Below are 20,161 nucleotides of genomic sequence, written 5' to 3' on the forward strand. Positions count from 1 at the left end.
GCAAAGCTTTTCATACTCTTCTTGGGTGATAGGGACAATTTCCTTCTCCTTCTCAGTGCCTAAAGTAGTAGACTCTTCACCTGTAGTACCACCATCTCCTACAACAGCATGATTGGCCCAAGTAGATGGTGGGCGATAGAAATCATAACAAAAGTTCACAGTATGTCCTTACTGTCCACAGTAATTGCATTCTCCAACCCTGCCCTAATCACCAACACCAACACCATGACCTCTAATGCTTTCATTTCTACCACTACCAGTCTACCACGACCTCCTCTCACTCCATGGTTACCCCCTCTTCTGATAAGTTGCTGCATCTTTGCTACTTTCCCAAACCACAGTTTCCAAATGGTCTATATCCTGTCATAATGTTTTGAGGGCTGAAAAATAAATAGCAACAAACTTATCTCCCTGTATAGTGGCAATCACCTAGTTGCTCAACTGGTAGGCTCTAGCAACATTCTCATTCTGTGAATAGGTTTCTGCTTCCCATCCCAAATCTCCTTAGCTGTGTTAGCCCATAGAAAGTTCTTACTTATAAAGGGTAACATGGAATTGCACAACCAAGTCATCATCATGTAGTTCTCCTGTACTCATCGAGAGTGGTTAGTTTCAGGTTTCTTTTCCTCACCGGTGACATACCCCAATTTCCCACGAGCACCAATGGCCATCTTTGCAGATTGTGACCATTCTAAGTAGTTTGTACCATCCAACTTAACTATAGTGATGGTCCCAGCCCTGAAGAGGTCTCCAACACCTCCTCCCCCAAATCCCATTTCACCTGCAAATTTGTTTTCAACTCCATATCCCTCCATAATTCCCAGAATAGATTAGGAAATCAATTTGAGATGAAAAGAAAGGTATTTATCTCCTTTAGAAACCTCAAACACCTTCTTGGAACCCTAGAAGCCCCCCTCCAAAGATTCCCTTTTTCGTGGGAGCGAGATAAGAGAGAGAAGAGGCTGCCACTCCTTCAGTCCCTCTAAAGACCTCCAAAAAGACTAGGACTTGAACCACCCCCTTCAGAAAACCTCAAGGAACCCTAGAAAACTAGCGTGCCACTTCCTAGGTCAAAATCGAAGAGTCCTACTAAATCAAGACTTTCCCCCTTTCTCTAGTTCTTCTTGATTTTGGTGTTAAATCCTAGACCAGCTGCAAGGAATTGCAAATCCACAAAAAAAATCCAAAAATTGGGCTTACCTGAAGTCTTTGATCAGCCCTTTACCTCATCATGCAATCAGCCGATCTAGGGCTGCATGATGGAGCAGCTCAAAAAATCTTTAAACTTTCTTTGATACCAAGTAGAAAAGTTTGAATGACTTTTTTTGATATAAAAACTGTAAAAGAAAGAAGAAAAGAAAAGGAAGAAAATGTTTCAACTGAGAAAGAAAGAAGAGAGATAGAAGAGAATGGGAGAAGCCAAAAATTAGGTCTGGCCGCCCCTTTCATTAGATTATATACTCACAATTAAAAGAGGGTACAAAGACAAGTATGCCCTTAGTAATTCGACTACTTGTAAGAATTGAATAAGCACTCTTAAATTAAAAATAAACTAATGGGCCTAAGGCTCAATAACTCCCAAACTATGTTATGTAAATAAAAACAAGTAATATCAGCCCAAAACTCAACAACTATTAGGATACCTTTGCACCTGTGGCCAAAATGAACTCTATTAGAGTGATTATGTCTCTTGCTGCATACCATTCATGGCCTCTGTACCAAATGGATGTGAAGAATGCCTTCCTCAATGGAGATCTTCAAGAGGAGGTCTACATGGATCTTCCTCCAGTAGTTACCTTCCCTAACAGTGAGGGAATGGTTTGCCATCTGAAGAGATCCCTTTATGGGCTCAAACAGTCTCTTAGAGCTTGGTTTGATAGATTTAGAAGGGTTGTTCTTAAAATTGGATTCACTCAATCGCATTCTGATCATACTCTATTTATAAGAAGGGTTAATGGACTAGTGACTCTGTTGATAGTGTATGTTGATGACATTGTTGTCACTAAAGATGATAACCCTAGTGGAGAAATTTGTGTGCCTTTTGTCAAGTCAGAAGATCAACTTGCTGATTGTCTTACCAAGGGCCTCCATAAGTCAAAACTTGATAAAAACCTAGGCAAGCTAGGCATGATAGATATCTATGCTTAGTTTGAGGGGGAGTGTTGAGATTATGTATTGAGGGCAAGGGCATTCTTGTCATTCCAATTTATTTGTATTTAGGAGCCCATTTAGGGGCAAATTTGTAATTTTCCAATATTAAGTTGAATGTTTGTTTTGGGTGTGTGAATAGTAACCCCACGGTTTCCACCGTAGAGTCTCTTCTTCTTTTTCTTCTTCCTACTCCCACACTTCCAACTCACCCCAACAAAGTCACCTTGAACTCAGCTTTCACTAAATCACCTTGCTCAATAGGCCCCCAAAACAAGCCACAAATGTTCCCACTCCCATCCCTAATCACTCCTCCAATTGCATAGGGGCCCGGATTACCAAAACTACTTCCATCAAAGTTAAGTTTCATCCAACCTTCACTTGGGGGAGATCAAACCTCCAAGACCTTTTGATTCCTAGAAGAAGAAAGGGCAATCGACCCCTAGTTTCGAATAAAGTCTTCCACTGAGAAGTTAGAGAATGGTTTCACAGTCTTCACTCGATGAGCAATTCTAACTGTAACAGTCTCCAAGATAACTTGTTTCTTTTTTCATCCTAAATGATTCTTAAGTTCCTTTCCTCCCAAACAGTCCACATAATAGTTTCTGTAGCACACTTCCACAAAATTTGCTTCTTCTTGTGCTTCTCAGAAAGGATGGTCTAAAGAGACTTTCCAAACTAACAAGAGGGAGCCACCTACAACCAAAGAGAGAGCAGAACCATTCCCAAATACAGCAAACAAAAGGACAAGAAATTAAGAGATGGAAATCACTCTCACCATTCAACTTACACAAAATGCACCAGTTGGGAGACAAGCACCAATTTAGTCTTTTCTTTTGCAAGAAATCACCCTTGTTGATGCTTTCATGATAAACTTCCCAATAAAATGCACTCACTTTTGGGGGGATAGGGGCACACCAGACTTCTTTTATAGGGAAGGAATGGGATGGGGTAGAGGCCATTAGTGAAGAGAAGAAAAAGGATTTACAAGTAACAACCCAGAGGAAGATCCCCAACCCACACATCTTCCCAGGATTTGATCCTAATGCTAGAAGCCATGTCATACCTGATGTGCTCAAGGAATTGAGTAAGAATATCGTGCACTGCTTTCCACGGTGTTGCTTGGTTGGCTGTTTGCAGAATACCGGCATCCTAACCATTCCTAGAAAACCCATGAATACTTGAAATCACTTTATGCTTCAATCTATCATTCTCCAAGGGGAAGCGCCATAACCACTTACTTAAAAGAGCAAGGTTTTTCTTCCTTATGTTTCCTAAACCCAACCCACCCTCTTCTTTCCTTTTTACCACCTTCTCCCACCTAACCAAATGACCTTTGCTTCTATCTCCTGTTTCCTACAAGAAGTCTCTCATCAATTTTTCTATTCTCCTCACAATTGCTCGAGGCATCCTAAAGACAGACATGAAATAGACAAGGAGGTTAGCCAAGGTGGATTTGATCAATGTAATTCTCCTCCCTAAAGAGATGTAATTCCTTTTCCATCTAGCAAGCCTTTTTTCAATTCTCTCCACCACAGGAATCTAAAAGCTGACAGACCTTAGATTGCCACCAAGAGGTAAACCTAAATATTTTAAGGGCCACACACCTCTATCACACCCTGGAATCTCCACAAAGGAGCCCAACTCCTCTTTAAAAACATTAACACCCACCACCACCCTTCTATTCCAGTTAATTTTTAAGTTAGACATTCTTTCAAAGAGGCTGGCCACTAGTTACAAGTTTCCAATCCCATTTGTGTTTTATTCCCATCACAAAAGATCAAAATGTCATCTATAAACTGGAGATGGGAAACCACCACTCCATTCCTTCCCACCACCCAACCTTTAAAGAGATGCAATTGGTCGGGCTTAGAAATCAATCTATTCAAAATCTCTACCACCAAAATGAAAAGGAAAGGGGAGAGGGGGTCTTCCTGTTTGAGCCCTCTAATGGCTTCAGAAGAGTTCTCCACCAACCCATTCACAACCACTGAAAAAGACTAGTTTGTAGGCAACCTGTGATCCACTTGCACTACAAATCTCCAAAGTCACCAAATCATAAGCTTTCTCCAGATACAACTTAATTTCACCCCCTTTTCTTAGCTCTTTTTTGGGCTTTTACACATTCATTAGCAATAAGAATTTGGTCCATAATTTTTCTATCCTTAATAAATGCCCCTTGGTAATGAGAGATGATTGATGAGAGAACTTTCTTAATCCTCAAGTAAACACCTTGACAATTATTTTATAAATGCTAGTAACCAAGCTAATTGGCCTGAAATCCTTTGGATGATTCGCATTTAGCTTTTTTGGCACCAAGGTAATAGGGGTTGAATTCATTCCTATACTAATTATACCCTTCTTATGGAACTCTTTGAACACTTTAAGAATATCCGGCTTAATGATCTCCCAACAATCCTGATAAAAGGCCATCGTAAAACCATTTGGGCCTTGAGCCTTAGATTTGTCCATGGCAAAAATTGCTTCCTTGTTCTCATCTTCCTCAAACTTCTTTTTCTAAAAGTTAGGTCTGGGAGGCATCAATAGATTCCCAATTCAGCCCTTTAATTGACCATCATTCACTCAGGGGCCTTAAATAAATTTATTTAAAGTGATCCACAAAGGCCTTAGCTATCTCTGCTTGATCTTTGATTTACCTGCCATCAATTTCTAAACGAGAGAAAATTTTTTCTTCTTTTACCATTAGCAATTGCATGAAATACTTGATGGTTCCATTTCCCTCCTTGATCCATTTCTCCCTTGATTTTTTCCCAACTTATTTCCTCCCTTAATAAAGTTTCTTGGAGTTCCTTCTTCAACTTTAGCCTTAAACTTCTGGCTTCCTCTCTTAGTAGCCCTTCTAATTCCCTTCTATCTATGTCCTCAATTTGCAAAGTTAGATTGGCCTTCTTCTCCTCTAATCTACCAAAAACCAGCTTATTCCATTCTTTAATTTTTGCCTTCAGCTTCTGTAACTTCATAAATTTCTGCCCCTTTCATTCCATCCCCTATTGCTGTTCACTACACCACTGCTTTACTCTTTGTTTGAAACCAAGAAGTGTAAGCCACATGTTCTCAAACCTAAAAGGGGTAGGGTCACAACCACTCCTTGTTGAAAAACATAGATCGGCCAATGGTCATAACTAATTCTCGACAAAGTTCTCCCTAGTAAATCACTACAATGTTCTTCCTAATCAACTAAGACTAAAAATCTATCCAATTTAGAGAAAATTGGATTAGCTTGATGATTGGACCAACTAAATCTAGATTGTCCTAGTGGTATGTCTCTCAAGTCAAAGGTATCAATAAAATCATTGAATTTCCTCATGCTAGTTGTTACTCTCTGCCTAGTGTTGTTCATTTCTTCTGCATATCTTACCACGTTAAAATCTCCACCAACAAATCATGTCCCTTCCCATAAATCCCTAATATCATCCAACTCTTCCCACATCAGGTTTCTTTCTCTATAAGAATTAGGGCCATAAACATTTGTTAAAACCCATTCAAACCCATCTTGGACATTTTTCAGTTTAACCGACATAGTGAAATTTCCTGTTAATTCTTTTGAGCACTGAAGTACCTCCTCCTTCCAAATAGTTATTATGCCCCCAGAAGCACCCCAAGAAGGAAGGAAACTCCACCTTAATTCTCTTTCACCCAAAAGCTTCTGACCCATCTTCTATCCAGCTCAAGGATTTTAGACTCTTAGATTAGAATAATATTTGGCTTTTCTTTTCTCAGAAGTTCCTTAATTGTTCCCCCTTTCCCCTTCCCTAACCTCACATATGCTTGTGCTTCCTTGGGTGTTTTAACTTCTAAGCCCAGTGGCTAACTCTTCCACCTGGTCCTTTCCATTACTTTCCAAAGTACTTGCTTTATCTTCTCTCCCCATCTTTGAATCCTCATTGGTCTTTTTCCTACTTCTAAAGGCTTCTTCCCCTACTTTTTCTCTAGTTTCTGCAGCTTCTCCATTCTTATCGCCCTCCATCTCTTTCTTTCTGTCTTGGTTTTCCTTCACAATAGGCTGTTCTCTATTCACTTTTAACTTTTTCCTTACATCCTTATGGATTTATTCTGTGGCTTCCCTTTCAACATTACAAGATCCTTTTAATCTATCCTCCCAAAACTCTTCAATAGATCTTTAGCTTTGGTTGGGCTTAGTTGGGTCTTCTAACCTCCTCAACACTCCATTGGCAATCAAGATTTGATTTGTTGTTTGCCTCCCACCTATGAAAGCTCCTTGGTTTTGTCAAATTATGAGCATTTAAGTAATTTCTTAATACTTTAACCCATGTTCTTTTTGCTCTGCCCCTAGCTAGGGGTGCAGCCTGGGTTGGCTTGAGTTAGCATTTTACATTGCTTCATTCTCGGGCCTTTGGGCCGACCCATTCAAATTTTGGCAAAAGCCTGGTCCAATCCTGTGCAAGTTGCACCCCTACTTCTAGCCCCTTCAACTTGTAATAGATAACTTCTTCTTATGGGAGATCAACCATGGAATCTATTTTTCTTTTGAGATGATTGATAGAAAACTTTAGAGAGAAAAAAGAGATCTCCACATGGTGTTCATTGATCTAGAGGAAGAATATGATGGAGTCCTATGAGGGATAATATGATGGGTCTTGGAAAAGAAAATGGTTTCAAATAGGTATATAGACCTAATAAAGGATATGCATAATAGTGCAACAACTGATGTTAGAACATCCATGGGAGAAACATTAGATTTTATGGTTGCAATGGGTCTTCACCAAGGTTCAACACCTGACCCTTATTTATTTGCACTGATATTAGATGAATTGACTAAACATATTCGGGAGAAGGTCTTATGGTGCTTGTTGTTCGCTTTGCTGATGACATTGTTTTAATTGATGAAACTAATGAAGGATTAAATGCAAAATTTTATGGACAAATGGCTTAAGAAACAAAATGTTGGTCCAGCTACCTAGCCTCTTAGGAGGGGTAGATTGGATATGGTCCTCACCTTTGGCATTTTTTTACACAGTGTCCATTCTCAGACTTGAACTCGTGTTCTCACACTTGCCTGCCTAAGATTTTACCATTGAACCAAATAAATTGCGTCTAAATACCTTAGCAATAAGAGGTTTAAAATAAGTAGGACTAAAACAGAACACCTACTATGTAATTATTTAATAATTCTTGGCAATAAATCCGATTGAAATATGAGGAAGTAGAGAAGAGAAGGGAAGAAGAGAGAAAAGGAGAAGAAAGAAAGGAAGAAGAAAAGGTTTGGGGCAATAGAATAGTGTTGGCGGCGCCAACTTCTATTATATTATATAGGGCGGCAGAAATAAGAAGGGAAAAGACCCTTGTGCCCCTACTGTAAGTGAGTACAATAACAGAAATAACAGAAAATAAAAAAAAAACGCTTTAACTAGCCAAAATAGACCCTAACACAAATAACTAAATTATTTCAACACTCCCCCTCAAGTTGGAGATATAGATGTCAATCATGCCCAACTTGTCACACAAATCATTGTGCCGCACATGATGAACACCTTTGGTGAAGATATCTGCAAGTTGTTCTTCTGAGCTGACATATGGAGTACACACTTCTCCATTTACAAGTTTCTCTCTAATAAAATGCTTGTCCACTTCAATGTGTTTCGTCCTATCATGCAGGACTGGATTAGCAACAATATTGATGGCAACTTTATTGTCACAATAGAGTGACATAGGATTGCTCACTGCAAAACCCAGTTCACCTAATAGATTTCTTATCCACATGATTTCAGCAACCCCATGAGACATCGTTCTATATTCTGCTTTAGCACTAGACCTAGCCACCACACTTTGTTTTTTACTTCTCCATGTGACCAGGTTTCCTCCTACAAAGGCACAATACCCACTGGTAGACTTTCAGTCATCAACTGCTCTTGCCCAATCAACATCAGCATATACTTCCACCTTTAAGTGACCATGTTTTTGGAACAACAAACCAACTCCCTTTAGGTTTAGATAAAGCTTCTGCCACATTCTTAGGAACGGGGACACTGTCCACAGAAGAGAGGAATGCACGGAATGAAGGTGAAATGTGATCATAGAACACAAAATTAGAGATAGGATGATTAGTGGTACAAGATCTAACACCCTTTCTCTTAGCAATAGGAACATCAAGATCATTGACGACAGGGGAATCAACATTGAGAGGAACATGCATATCAATAGGAGCAAGTGTACCTGGCTGATGAGACAGATTTGCCTCTGGCGAATCCGATGATGTTGGTTGCATAGTGTTAGGTTCCACGGCTCTTAAACTCTGCTGGCTTTTATGGCGATGATGAAAGACCCGGAATGGAGGAGGATTGGGTAAAGGAGGTAGTTGAGTTTGAGCCGCCTGTTTCTCCTCAACCCTACTCTCCCCCTAAGGAGAAACCGAGAAGAAAGGTTGATTCTCAAAGAAGGATATATCAATGGAGACATAGTACTTGCGAGAGGTAGGATCATAGCAACGATACCCCTTTTGAGATAAAGGGTAACCAAGGAAAACAAAAGGAATAGCCCGAGGATCAAGCTTACCTCGAGTAGGGGACAAGTTATGGACAAAGCAACGACCCCCAAAAACACGCATCGGAATGGTGGACAATGGAGTTGTAGGAAACAAAAGCTAATGTGGGGCCTTATACTCTAGTAACTGAGATGGCATACAGTTGATGATGTATGTAGCACACAAAACTGCATCCATCCAAAAACGTTTTGGTACATTCATATGAATTAATAAGCCACGAGCTACTTCGAGAAGGTGACGGTTCTTTCGTTCAGCAATACCATTTTGTTAGGGTGTCCTAGCACAAGAGCTTCGTTGAAATGACCCACTCGAAGCAAAAAACTCCGTTAAATCATTATAGAAGTATTCCTTTGCATTGTCCGACTGGAAGATATGGATTTTAGTTTGGAACTGAGTGAACACCATGCGTTGAAAGTCTTTCATAATTTTTGGCACTTCATCTCTAGATCGCATAGGGTAAACCCAAGTGTATTTAGAGTAAACATCAATCAAGGTAATGAAGTACTTATATCCAGCCTCAGTGGGTAGAGTAACAGGGCCCCAAACATCAGAATAAATAATATGAAATGGAAATTCAGATCTTTTATTTCTCAAAGGTAAAGAACTTTTACAATGTTTACTCAATTGACATGTCTAACACTATAACTGACCTACTGACAAGGACCCAAACAACTTTGGGAACATAACTTTTAATGACTCAAAAGAAAGATGACCAAGACGACTATGCCATAAATAGGCTTGACTCTCACTGGACAAACTCATGGACTCTGTCGCCACAAGACCAGCTTTATTCTCCAACATGTAGAGACCATCCACCATGCTTCCTCTACCAATCGTCTTCTCCGAGGCCAAATCCTGAAACACACATGAAGATAGAAAAAAAGTGACTAAATAGTTCAAGGAGTGAGTTATACTACTAACGAACAACAAATTTATAGGTAATTTTGGAACATGCAGTACATTAGAAAGGGTTAGGCCAAGTGGGAGAGGTATGGTACCTTGGCCAGCTATGGTAGAGAAAGAACCATCATCTAGTCTCACCTTATCTCTCCCAGAGAGAAGGTTATATGTTTGAATTAAATTTGAATTACCGGTCATGTGGTTTGAGGCTCCGGAGTCAATAACCCAAAGAGAATCAGTGGTATGAGATGACACATGGAAGGCAGTGGCAGCGTTACTTGATGTAGACGCGAAAGAGGTAGAGGGAGTAGGACCAAAATCCATCTGGCAGAGAGTCCTACCATACAATTCCAAATGGTCACGAAAGGAGTTGAGTTATACTTTTTCTGATTCTGATGACTTGGTTTCTTGCCCTGATTAGGTGTTGACTTCTTACCCAAATCCTGTGCCCATTTAGGTTTTCCATGGAGATCCCAACATGTATTTCTAGTGTGTCTTGTCTTTAGGCAATGAGTGCACCAAAGTTTACTCTTATCATCTGTTCTCTTCTGAGAGTCACCTTTCTTAAAAGCACCTCTGGCATTTGTATCTGAATTTCCCTGGACAACTAGGGCAACTGACTCCCCCTCTACACAATTCATCACACTTCTTCTACTCTCTTCTGACTGCACTAATGTCACGGGGGTAGTTCTGCAGCGGAAGAAACCCGTGCGGCGTCCTGGCCAAGGCAGGCCAGGACAAGCCTTTCTGCGCTTAGAGGCTAGGAGTTGCCCGATGGGATGGCTTCACCAACGTCAGTAGCACTGGATCATGACCTCAAGTCCAATGGCCGGGGCACTCTCCTGGCTCAGACCGGTCCATGGGAGGCGCCGCTTACGTGCTAAAGGGGGACAACCATCATGGAAGGCGACCATGCGCCGATAAGGTGACTTGGCACCGATGTGAAGGGTCTCCTGTATGCCGATGATGACAGGCACCTGTGTGCCATGATGATAGGCAACCGCTTGGGCCGGAACACACCCGTGCGCTAAGGGCAACGGGGTAGCTCACTCAGCTTGGGCAAGGGGCTGGCGAAGTGAAGGGACATGCTTGAGCCAGGCCCGCATGCCAAGCCTCCCTTGAGTATCGGTAGCGCAGTGCCGGTCCAACACTGTCCCCATGAGCAAGTGTGCGCCCATGAGGAACCCTGGTAGCCATGCTAGCCGTTAACCAGGGCCGCCCCGCAAGGGGATGAAGGTCTAGGAGTGCCAAGGTTAGGCACCCAAGGAGGTCGACCACCCCTCCTCAAAGAGTACGTTAAGCTTCTGGTGGTCTGCCTGAAGATGACATCAGTTCTCCCAAAAATCTTACAGGCGAAAATGACGGGCATGTCCCTAACGTAAGCCTGCCAAGCGTAGGCAAGGCTAAGCCTGTGCCGAACCGTAACACTAAGGCATACAACTCTTGAATTGATGGCAAGTCTTTACTACCCAAGATCTGCACCCTGATGGACTCATATGAAGGATTCAGCCCTAGGAGGAAGGCAAAGACCCGTTGCTGAGATACAAGTGACTTATACACCTTTGCATCTTCATCACACTTTCAATTCACATTCTAGTAGTGATCAAGTTCTTTCCATATCGATGTCAAATCAGAATAGTACATCGAGAGACTCCTCTCCCCCTGCTTGCAAGTAAAGGATTCAGCTTGCAGTTGGTATATCTTGGCATAGTGTCTCTGCTCTGAATAGGTGGACTTTGCTTGTTTCCATATCTCACAAGCAGTTTCAGCCCACATAAAAGTCTTCCTTGCCTGTGGCAGCATGGAAACCAAGAGCCATGACATCACCATACTATTCTCTTGGTTCCACCTATCATATTCAGCACTTCCGTTCTTCGGTTTCTTCACTCTCCCATTGATGTATCCTATTTTCCCCCTAGCAGTGATGCAGAGTTTTATTCCCCTAGACCACTCTAGGTAGTTCAGACCATCAAAGGGAATAACAGCCATGGGGAAATTCATATCCATTCCCCCACTCACTCCATTGTGGCTCCCTGAAATCTCTGAAGTAGCAGAATTCTCAGACGACATGGTAAACACAAGGTTTTTTTATCTAAACTCTCAACTTAGGATCCCTCCTTATGTCGACAAAAGCTCCACACACAACAATTCAGTTCTGGACTTAATCTGAGCACAAAAAACGGCACCAATTTCCAAAGAAGAACTATGATGAGACTGATTTTCAGATCTACATGAAGAACAGTCCCAGCCTACCGGTTTTCCAGTAAGTTCCACCACAGCATTCTTCAATAAGAAAGATCCTAACACACATGAAATCTGACTAACAAGCAGAGAAAACAGGTCATCTATGACCTACAGTCACCTTTTCATAGGTACAGGATCACATGATCCAACAAATAAAAAATATAACCCTCACAAAAGTCTGCCGACATTTAGTGGTTTGGATTCATTTGTTCTCCACTTGGTACACGACCAAGGAAAGAAATAAAAGAAGAAAGAAAACTTTAGGGTTGTACCAGTTGCAGATCTGATTTGATCAGCCCAGATTCAGTCCTCTGTTCCGCCCAGATTCAGCAACTTGAAGAGGAAAAAACTTGGTCGCCCAGATTCAACAGCCTTGCTCTGATACCATCTTGGCAATAAATCCGATTGAAATATGAGGAAGTAGAGAAGGGAAGAAGAGAGAAAAGGAGAAGAAAGAAAGGAAGAAGAAAAGGTTTGGAGCAATAGAACAGTGCTGGCGGCGCCAATTTCTATTATATTATATAGGGCGGCAGAAATAAGAAGGGAAAAGACCCTTGTGCCCCTGCTGTAAGTGAGTACAATAACAGAAATAACAGAAAAAAAAAATGCTTTAACTAGCCAAAACAGACCCTAACACAAATAACTAAATTATTTCAACAATAATAATAGGAGTGCAAATCTGGATACATTTAGGATTGGAGACCAAGAGATAACCCAATATGACCTTTTCTGGTGCCTAGTTTGATAATTCATATTAAGGGAGAGATTGATGAGGATGTTGCCCATAGAATTAGAGCAAGATGGGAAAAATGGAGGGATGCATCTGGAGTCATATGTGACAGGTGAATAACACTTAGATAAAAAGGAAAGTTCTATAAAACAGTTGTAAACTTGTAATGCTAGCTATGCTGTATGAAGCAGTGTTGGGCAGTCAAGAAATAACACATCTACAAATGACTGTGGCAGAAATGCACATGCTGAGATGGATGGGTGGAAAAACTAAAAGGATAGAGTCAGAAATGAAGTCATTTGAAGGATCCTACAAGTAACTCCAATAGGTAATAAAATGAAAGAAAGTAGAATAATATGGTTTGGTCATGTGCATAGAAAATCACCTACAGATTCCACAAGAGTATATTCTAATAGTATTAGAAAAGACATACTACCCCTACAAGCAATAGAAAGGCAAAAAGTATAAATGAAATACCACAAATACCCCCATACATCTATCAGAAGTACCTCATACATCTAAACATTTCTCCCCAAGTTAGAATGAAGATATCAATCTTGCCAAACTTGCCTGATAGCTTTGACAATAGGTACTTGGCCAACTCCCTTGGTAAGGAAAGCAGCCCGTTGTGATTGGGTAGTAGCATACCAGGTGCAAACCTGTCCCACAGCTTAATAAAGTAACGATCAACTTTTATGTGTCTTGTGTGATTATGATGAACATGGCTTGATGCCCTTCAGAAATTACGCAGGGACTTTTTATGGGATGGACCTACTGATGAAAGGAAAATTCATGGGGTGTCCTGGAGGTGGGTGTGTGAAACTAAGCATTTAGGAGGAGCAGGTGCTAGGCAACTTTGCAATGTGAAGAAAGCTCTTCGCAGCAAGTGGTTATGGTGATTTGGGGTGGAAGTCAGTACTCAGTAGTCTGTGGCGGCAAGTGATTGCTGGGAAGTTTTGCTTGGCCAATAATGAGTGGGAGACTCGTGAACTTCTCCATTCTTATGGTTCAGGGGTTTAGATATGAAGCACAAGGATGTTTTTACTGGTAAAGTAAAAATGAAGCCAGGAAGAGGCGACAAGACTTTCTTCTGGAAGGACACTTGTTGCACTGATCAACCCTTGTGTGAGGTATACCCGTCCTTGTTCTCTTGCAACAAATAAGGAGGCTCTGGTTTTGGAATGCATTTCGGAGGAATATGAATGACTGGGAGGTGGAGGAGCTTTGCTCTTTGTTTTTGAGGTTGAATGAGGTTCATCTGGTCCCTATGGATTGCGACAAAAGAGTGTGGGTTGCTAACAGGTCTGGCTATTTCTCTTCTTGTTCGTGCTATAATAGGATGCTCTCAGACTTGCCAAATATGGGTGTTCATTGGGCTTGGCTTTGGAGAGCCCAGGCGCCACCTAAAGTGGTGTTCTTTTTTTTTGGACAGCAGCTAGAGACAAGACTCTTACTATGGATCATCTCCTGAATAGAGGATGTCCAGTGAGAACTCCTGTAGGCTGCATTTCAAGCCCAGAATCTGTAACCCACCTGTTCGTTTATTGCACCTTCACTCATTCAGTCTGGGTTCACTTCCTTGAGCTCTTCAATACAAGCTGTCTGACATCCCCTGATTTGCTCTCATTGCTAGCTTCTTGGCCTAGACCAGGGTTTTCCTCTTGAGAGAAATCCTGACCATAAAAACCTTACCCTTGAGAAGTTATACAAAGGGGGATTCAGCTCATAAAAATAAACGTATGAAACCCCTGAAAAAAATACCTAGTTCTAGGAAAAGGGATTGGATGTTTGTCCCTTCTTAAAACCTGGGTTATTGACTAGTGTAAGTCAGAATAATGGAAATAATTGGGATTGGAAGCTAAAATGATGATTTCATCAACATAAATTATCAAAACCTAGTTGCTCTTGTTATCCGCTTACACCATATTTTGTATACCCACTTACATCTGATCAGCATAGTTGTCAAGGCGCCAAAGCTAAGCTAGACCATGGGTCTTGAAAATAAAAGATCCTACACCCCAAGCTAACTTATATTGGCAACCGTCTTTGCCCCATTTTATGAGCAGCAGCAGGAATCTTCTAATCACTTATTTTTACACTATGGCTTCTCCAGGAAGGTCTGGTTCTTGAGCTCTTTAGATGTTGGAATGTTTCAGCATGAATAAGAAGAGGGTAAAAAAGTATGGGCTGTCGACTGTGGTTCCTTTGGATGTAATGAGAGCAGTATGGTTATTGCAAAATGCAAGGGTTTTCAGTTCAAAGAAAAACCTTCATAGAGGCCGTTATTAATACATCTTTTGATTTTATTAGGGGTTGGCTCTCCACTTGTAGACTCTTTTGTGGGGAGTTCAGCCATTCCTTTTTGTCCATCGACTCTTTTCGGATCTCATAGTAGCCCTATGGTTGATCTACAGATTACATGTACAGGGCTTTTGTACATTTTTTTATCTCAGTATATTATATTGGGCTTTATACATCTTTTGATGTCAAGATATATTATTATAATATCAATATATTATACTTTACCTTTTTTAAAACAAGTCAAATAAAGAATTAAATAAATGAATAAAATCCGATTAAATGCATAAGCATGTTAATGCAAATTAACAATGTCATAGAAGCAAAATAATTGCGTATTGCATAAACATATGAGTTGCTTGTAAGGCTACCACTCATGCTAGGCTTTCCAGCTATAAACATAGAATAAATATTTCTTTTTCAACCGAGAGGAAGAAAAAAGCTTAGAAAAAACTAATAAAATAAAAGAATAAGAAGGGGGTGGAGTCCCTGTTTCAGTCCAAGAACAAGAAGAGAAGAACTCTGCAAAAAGTTAAGAAAAAGAGAAGAGAATGGATCTCTTATTTCAGTCCCCCCCCCCAAAAAAAAAAAAAAAAAAGAAACATCAGAAAAAAACTACAAAAAGAAGAATAAGAAGGGGGCAGAGTCCATCTTTCATTCCAAGAAAAAGAATAAAAAAATCTCAGGAAAAACATACACGCGCTCACTATTTAGTTCCTAGTTCTAGTTCCAGTTCAATTGATCGAGTGTGAGTTCAGGTCTCCTCTTGTAATTCAATTCATTTGAGTCTCTTCTATTCTCTTGTAGGTGTTTTGGTTTTTGTTTTGTAATAGCTAATTGAAATGCTTTAGTGCTGTTTATAAAGAATCAATGAACCATGCATGTGCAAAGTATTATACATCTCAATATATAGGCTGGAAGTACTCCACCTATCCCTTATTAAATAACCATTACATTTGAGCCCAAAAATGCTTATCCCTGTTTACCCCAAACTTAACCAATGCTTCAGCCATACCATTTGCTGACCTTTTTCCTGATAAAATGGTTGTGAGCGAGTTTAAGCAGCCTCATGTTTGATATATATTTTTTTCTTAAAAATAAAAAAAAACACAATTTGTAAAATCGTGAATACCATAAAGGAGTTGTGACATCCAATAGAATCTGAATTCAGATCCGAAAAGTTCTATAGCCTCCAAGCGTTGTCATCTTATTGAATCTTGATTTAGAGTTGAGAGGAATAGTCCAAATCAAATCCAACCTTTTATATATGGTTTAGATCCAAATATAGAGTGATCCACTTTTGTTCAATTGATTTTATAACTAGAAGCTTACAAAGTATCAATGTCTTTAACCCTTTCTTAATCCGATAGGTTAAAAAACATTGACTAAACCAAGAACCTATTGATCCATCTAATTGAACCATTTGACCCGGTTAGTGGGTCACTAGTTAAACAGTAAATCCCCTTTCTGTATTTATAGCCATTTCCATTATTGATAACAAAAATCCTCATTTACTATCCATATTTTTTGTTTAATCAAAGACGGACATTTTCATAATTTTTTAATTTTGCCTTTTTTAATCTATTTTTTATATTTTTATCATATGATTTATGACATCATGGGCCAGGACGGTTTAACTGTTGACCCGCCATAGGCCAAGACATTGAATTGCTGACGTGGATCCAATGTACAATATAGACCAACGCTATGCTAATAATTTCTTTGAATTTATTGTTTGAGCACATTTAATACTAGCGGGCCCCATGCAATGCATGGGTCGGTGCCAAAGATGGCCCTTATTTAATATGAAAATGGTATAAAATTTTTCAGACATAAAAAATTTAAGATACATAACATAAACATCCTACTGTCCATGTTTTATCTTTTTATTTAAAATGAAAAGAAAAAAAGCAACAAAGTGCCAGTGTGGACAACTTTGTTTTAGTATAAAAATACAGGTTCCTCTCCAAAAAGAAACCCATTAATTTTTTCATTTTCTTTTGTTTTCCTTCATCTTCCTCTCCATGAGATCACATCTCCTCCCCACAAGGGGTCACCCCACAACGCTCCAAAGTATATTCCCACCGTGTATTGGAAACATCTCCCGATGATAACATTATGGATTCTGATACTATCATCAGGAGATGTTCCTAATACACGGCAGGAATGTGCTGTGGGGTGTTGTTGGGCGGCCCCTTGTGGGGAGGAGATGTAAACTCCCTTTTTTCATACCCCTTTTACAGGAAATCTCCTCCATGCCCTGTAGCTGTACATATAAACATAGATTTAAGTGAGTTCCTTGTAGCCTTTAAAATAGTGAACTGTCAATTAAATGTTGACAATCTATTGAACTTAGGAACTAAGGTTAGACTATAACGGTTTGAAGTTTTATATTCAGATTTTCATCTTTTATTATCCGTTATTAATTAATTGACTTGTAGATTAATTAATTTTCATCTTTCATTCTCTGCACTGCAGAGGTATATCGACAGTGGGAAAATGAATAAAAGAAAAGACTTGGTTTTATTTGTCTTTCAGCAGCAGGTCCCTAATTTTGGTTTTAATATTATATTAGACAACTAATATTATGTTAAACTTTTATTTATTTTTATACTAAATAAATTCTCTAATATAGCAAACAGAGCATTGATTTAATTCTAAACTAAACAGAGAGATAATTAATAGACATTTCAATTAATCACAAGTGAGTTCCTAAAGTCTTCTTCAATTAATGATAATTGAGTTGTTAATGCCTTTTGATTACTTTTATTTTTCAAAAAAAAGTGAAAAAGGACGACATTTCTTGTGTGTGTGGCTGGTCAAAGAGGCAAATCTGGAGTATCGATATAATGATATTCCACCTAAAATGGCAAAGTTAATTTTTTTTTTATATTCTTGACGTCTATTTATTGGCCTTTTTCTTTTGGCAAAGAAAGAAAGCAACTTCATTAATTTATAGATATTTAAACATGATAACGGTTAGTAAGACTACTGTATCGCCGTTTGACCTTTACAAGCAGAATAAGCAAGTATATGAGCAGCTTGGCTTTGAGTCCTATTTTCATGAATAAAAAAAAAAGTAGAAGTGTTCAGAAGTCTTCCAGTAGAGCTCAGTGCAGCTGCACTATCCATGAATTTGGCTAGTCAGACTTAGCAAAAAGTTGACTAGTTGTAGTCTTGTAGATAGTAACTGTAGGTTAGAAGCTTTGTTATATTTGCATCTGAAGCTGCATGTAGCAAAAAGCTGCACTATCCATGATGGCATGTTCATTGGCGCATTGGAGGATGAATAGGCATCTTGCATATCCTGCAATGGGATCATAAAATCCATAAATATGTAGAGTTGAATAATCTATTAAATTCCCTGTTATTCTGTTTCGTATCCTTGTATTTGAAAGAGGCAAGGTGCCACAAACAAGGTAGGATTTAGCTCTCTGAAATCCGAATAATGTCTACAGGTGATATTTGACTTGAGTTGTCTCAAATAATACTTTATTTCTTGCGTTCCAGACTAGGTAAAGAAGTTTGCAGCCGAGATGCTTGCTTCTTCATGAGTTTGTCTAAATGCGATTATCCAATCGAAAAGAACTTTGTGTGGGGAGCGCTGATTCAACAGATCTGAATTAAAACTAGTCTGTGCTTGACACCAAATGGCTCTTGAAAATGGACGTTGAAAGAAGCGATGAAGAGAATTATACTTACAGAAAGGATAGATTTGATCATTTTGAGAGAGCCACATAACACATTCATCTTTGTCAGCAGACCGTCAGACAGATTTTTTTTTTTTTTTTGATCAGCAGTCACAAAGAAAAATTTCACATAAACACTTAAAATCAATATGTAATTTTAAGCTCCCATAGGAGATTCCAGTTGAAGTGAGGCGCTGAGGTAGATGGAGAGTTTTTTTTTTTTATTTTTGGATAAGTAGGTGGGGAGCTTTGAGTGAATAAAAGGTATGCTGACTTAACTGTTTAACTTCTGACGAGTTTCTTTTCCAGATGGCTTAGTCCTTCTCCATATCTGGATCTGGTGTAATGGGAGTTGCATAATTTATCTGGTCATCAGTAAAAATTGTCATAGAGACTGAAGATTCCATGATCCAGTAAAAATTGTCATATAATGGGAGTTATATGTTTTATCTGGTCAGCACTAAAAACGGCAGTTCCTTCTTTTACTTTTTTTTTGGATAAAAGAATTAAACCTCCCCTAAGTTTTAATATAAATACTTATGTCTCCCCTTTAATTTCTGCAAGGACATAAACCTCCCCCTGTTGGGCTGTTTCGATAAGATTTGACAGAATTGACAAAAAGACCTCTATACCCTTCATTATTTTTTAAAATTTCATTGAAAACCACAGAAATATAACCCAAAGGAAGATATGATCATTTATATAAAGAGGATGTCATGGCAAACAAAGGGAAGCAGAATCCAACTAATTGTCGGGTCTGGTCTGCATTTGACAAATTTGTATAATTGTTTAAATCTCTCTCTCTCATCCTCATCTGGAACTTTGAATTGAAATCAAAGGTGATAGTACAAAAGGAAAAGAGGTTTGAGCCTCTGAGAGTATCTGGCGCAAAAGAAAGAATAGTGAAGGGAAGAAAGGGTACATGAGTACATCCATTATTTTTGGTTTGAATGAGTATTGTCATGGCTCTGTGGATCAAACTTAAAGCATAGTCTTCTTGTTAACTTTGTTGAGTAACGAATCTCTCAGACCTTTCCATCCATTTGCTACCTCTTTTGTTTGAGTTCAACATCTATAAGTGAGCTCTAATGGTGCTTTGATGGTCGAGTGTCATACTTAGGTGAGAAAACAAGAAATTCAAAACCATTTTATCTTTTAGCAATTTGCTAGATTCTTCTCATAAACACTCAAATGGCCGCTTGGAGATTGATCCTCTATTGTTGATCTTCATTGGGGTTTTTTATGTCTTTTATATGATTTAGAGATCTTCTGTTTCATGATTCCTGGTGAGAATACCATGCTAGTGAAAGAGTTTCTGCTAGCATTTCTTTGTTTGGTAGCAGAAAACTAGCAAGGACAGCGAGTAAAGAGGTGATAATGAAGGGCAAAGTTGAGTTTTATAAAAATAAACTGGTAGATTAACTTATGTGCAAATAGGGGTGGCAATGAGCTGAACTTTTCACAAGTTGCTCGAGCTCGGCTCGTGAAAAGTTTAGCTTGGCTCGGTTTCAACTGACCTCAAGCCCAATTTGTTGGCTCGATTATGAAACGAGCCGAGCTCGAGCCTACTAGAGCTCGGCTTGTGAGGTTCGCGAGTTGGCTCGAATATATATATAATAATAAAATTAT

General features: G+C 39.4%; 1 protein-coding gene across 11 annotated transcripts in view; it reads left to right on the forward strand.

Moving 5' to 3' along the window:
* LOC104611196 (uncharacterized) overlaps positions 1–18,840 on the forward strand; it is a 30,149-nt gene extending 11,309 nt beyond the window's left edge. For 6 of the 11 annotated variants that reach the window (XR_016082726.1, XM_010278169.3, XM_088898666.1 and 3 more), the window contains one exon: positions 18,354–18,840. The gene's annotated coding sequence lies outside the window, so the exon portion shown is untranslated. Of the gene's footprint in view, positions 1–14,658; positions 15,022–18,353 lie in introns of those variants that run through there. The other 5 variants (XM_088898665.1, XM_088898667.1, XM_088898671.1 and 2 more) reach the window with 1 other exon arrangement.
* The last annotated feature ends 1,321 nt before the right edge of the window (positions 18,841–20,161 follow it).

The sequence above is a fragment of the Nelumbo nucifera genome, chromosome 2 (genome assembly GCF_055504915.1).
Source record: "Nelumbo nucifera cultivar China Antique chromosome 2, China Antique-T2T, whole genome shotgun sequence".
Classification (NCBI taxonomy): domain Eukaryota; kingdom Viridiplantae; phylum Streptophyta; class Magnoliopsida; order Proteales; family Nelumbonaceae; genus Nelumbo; species Nelumbo nucifera.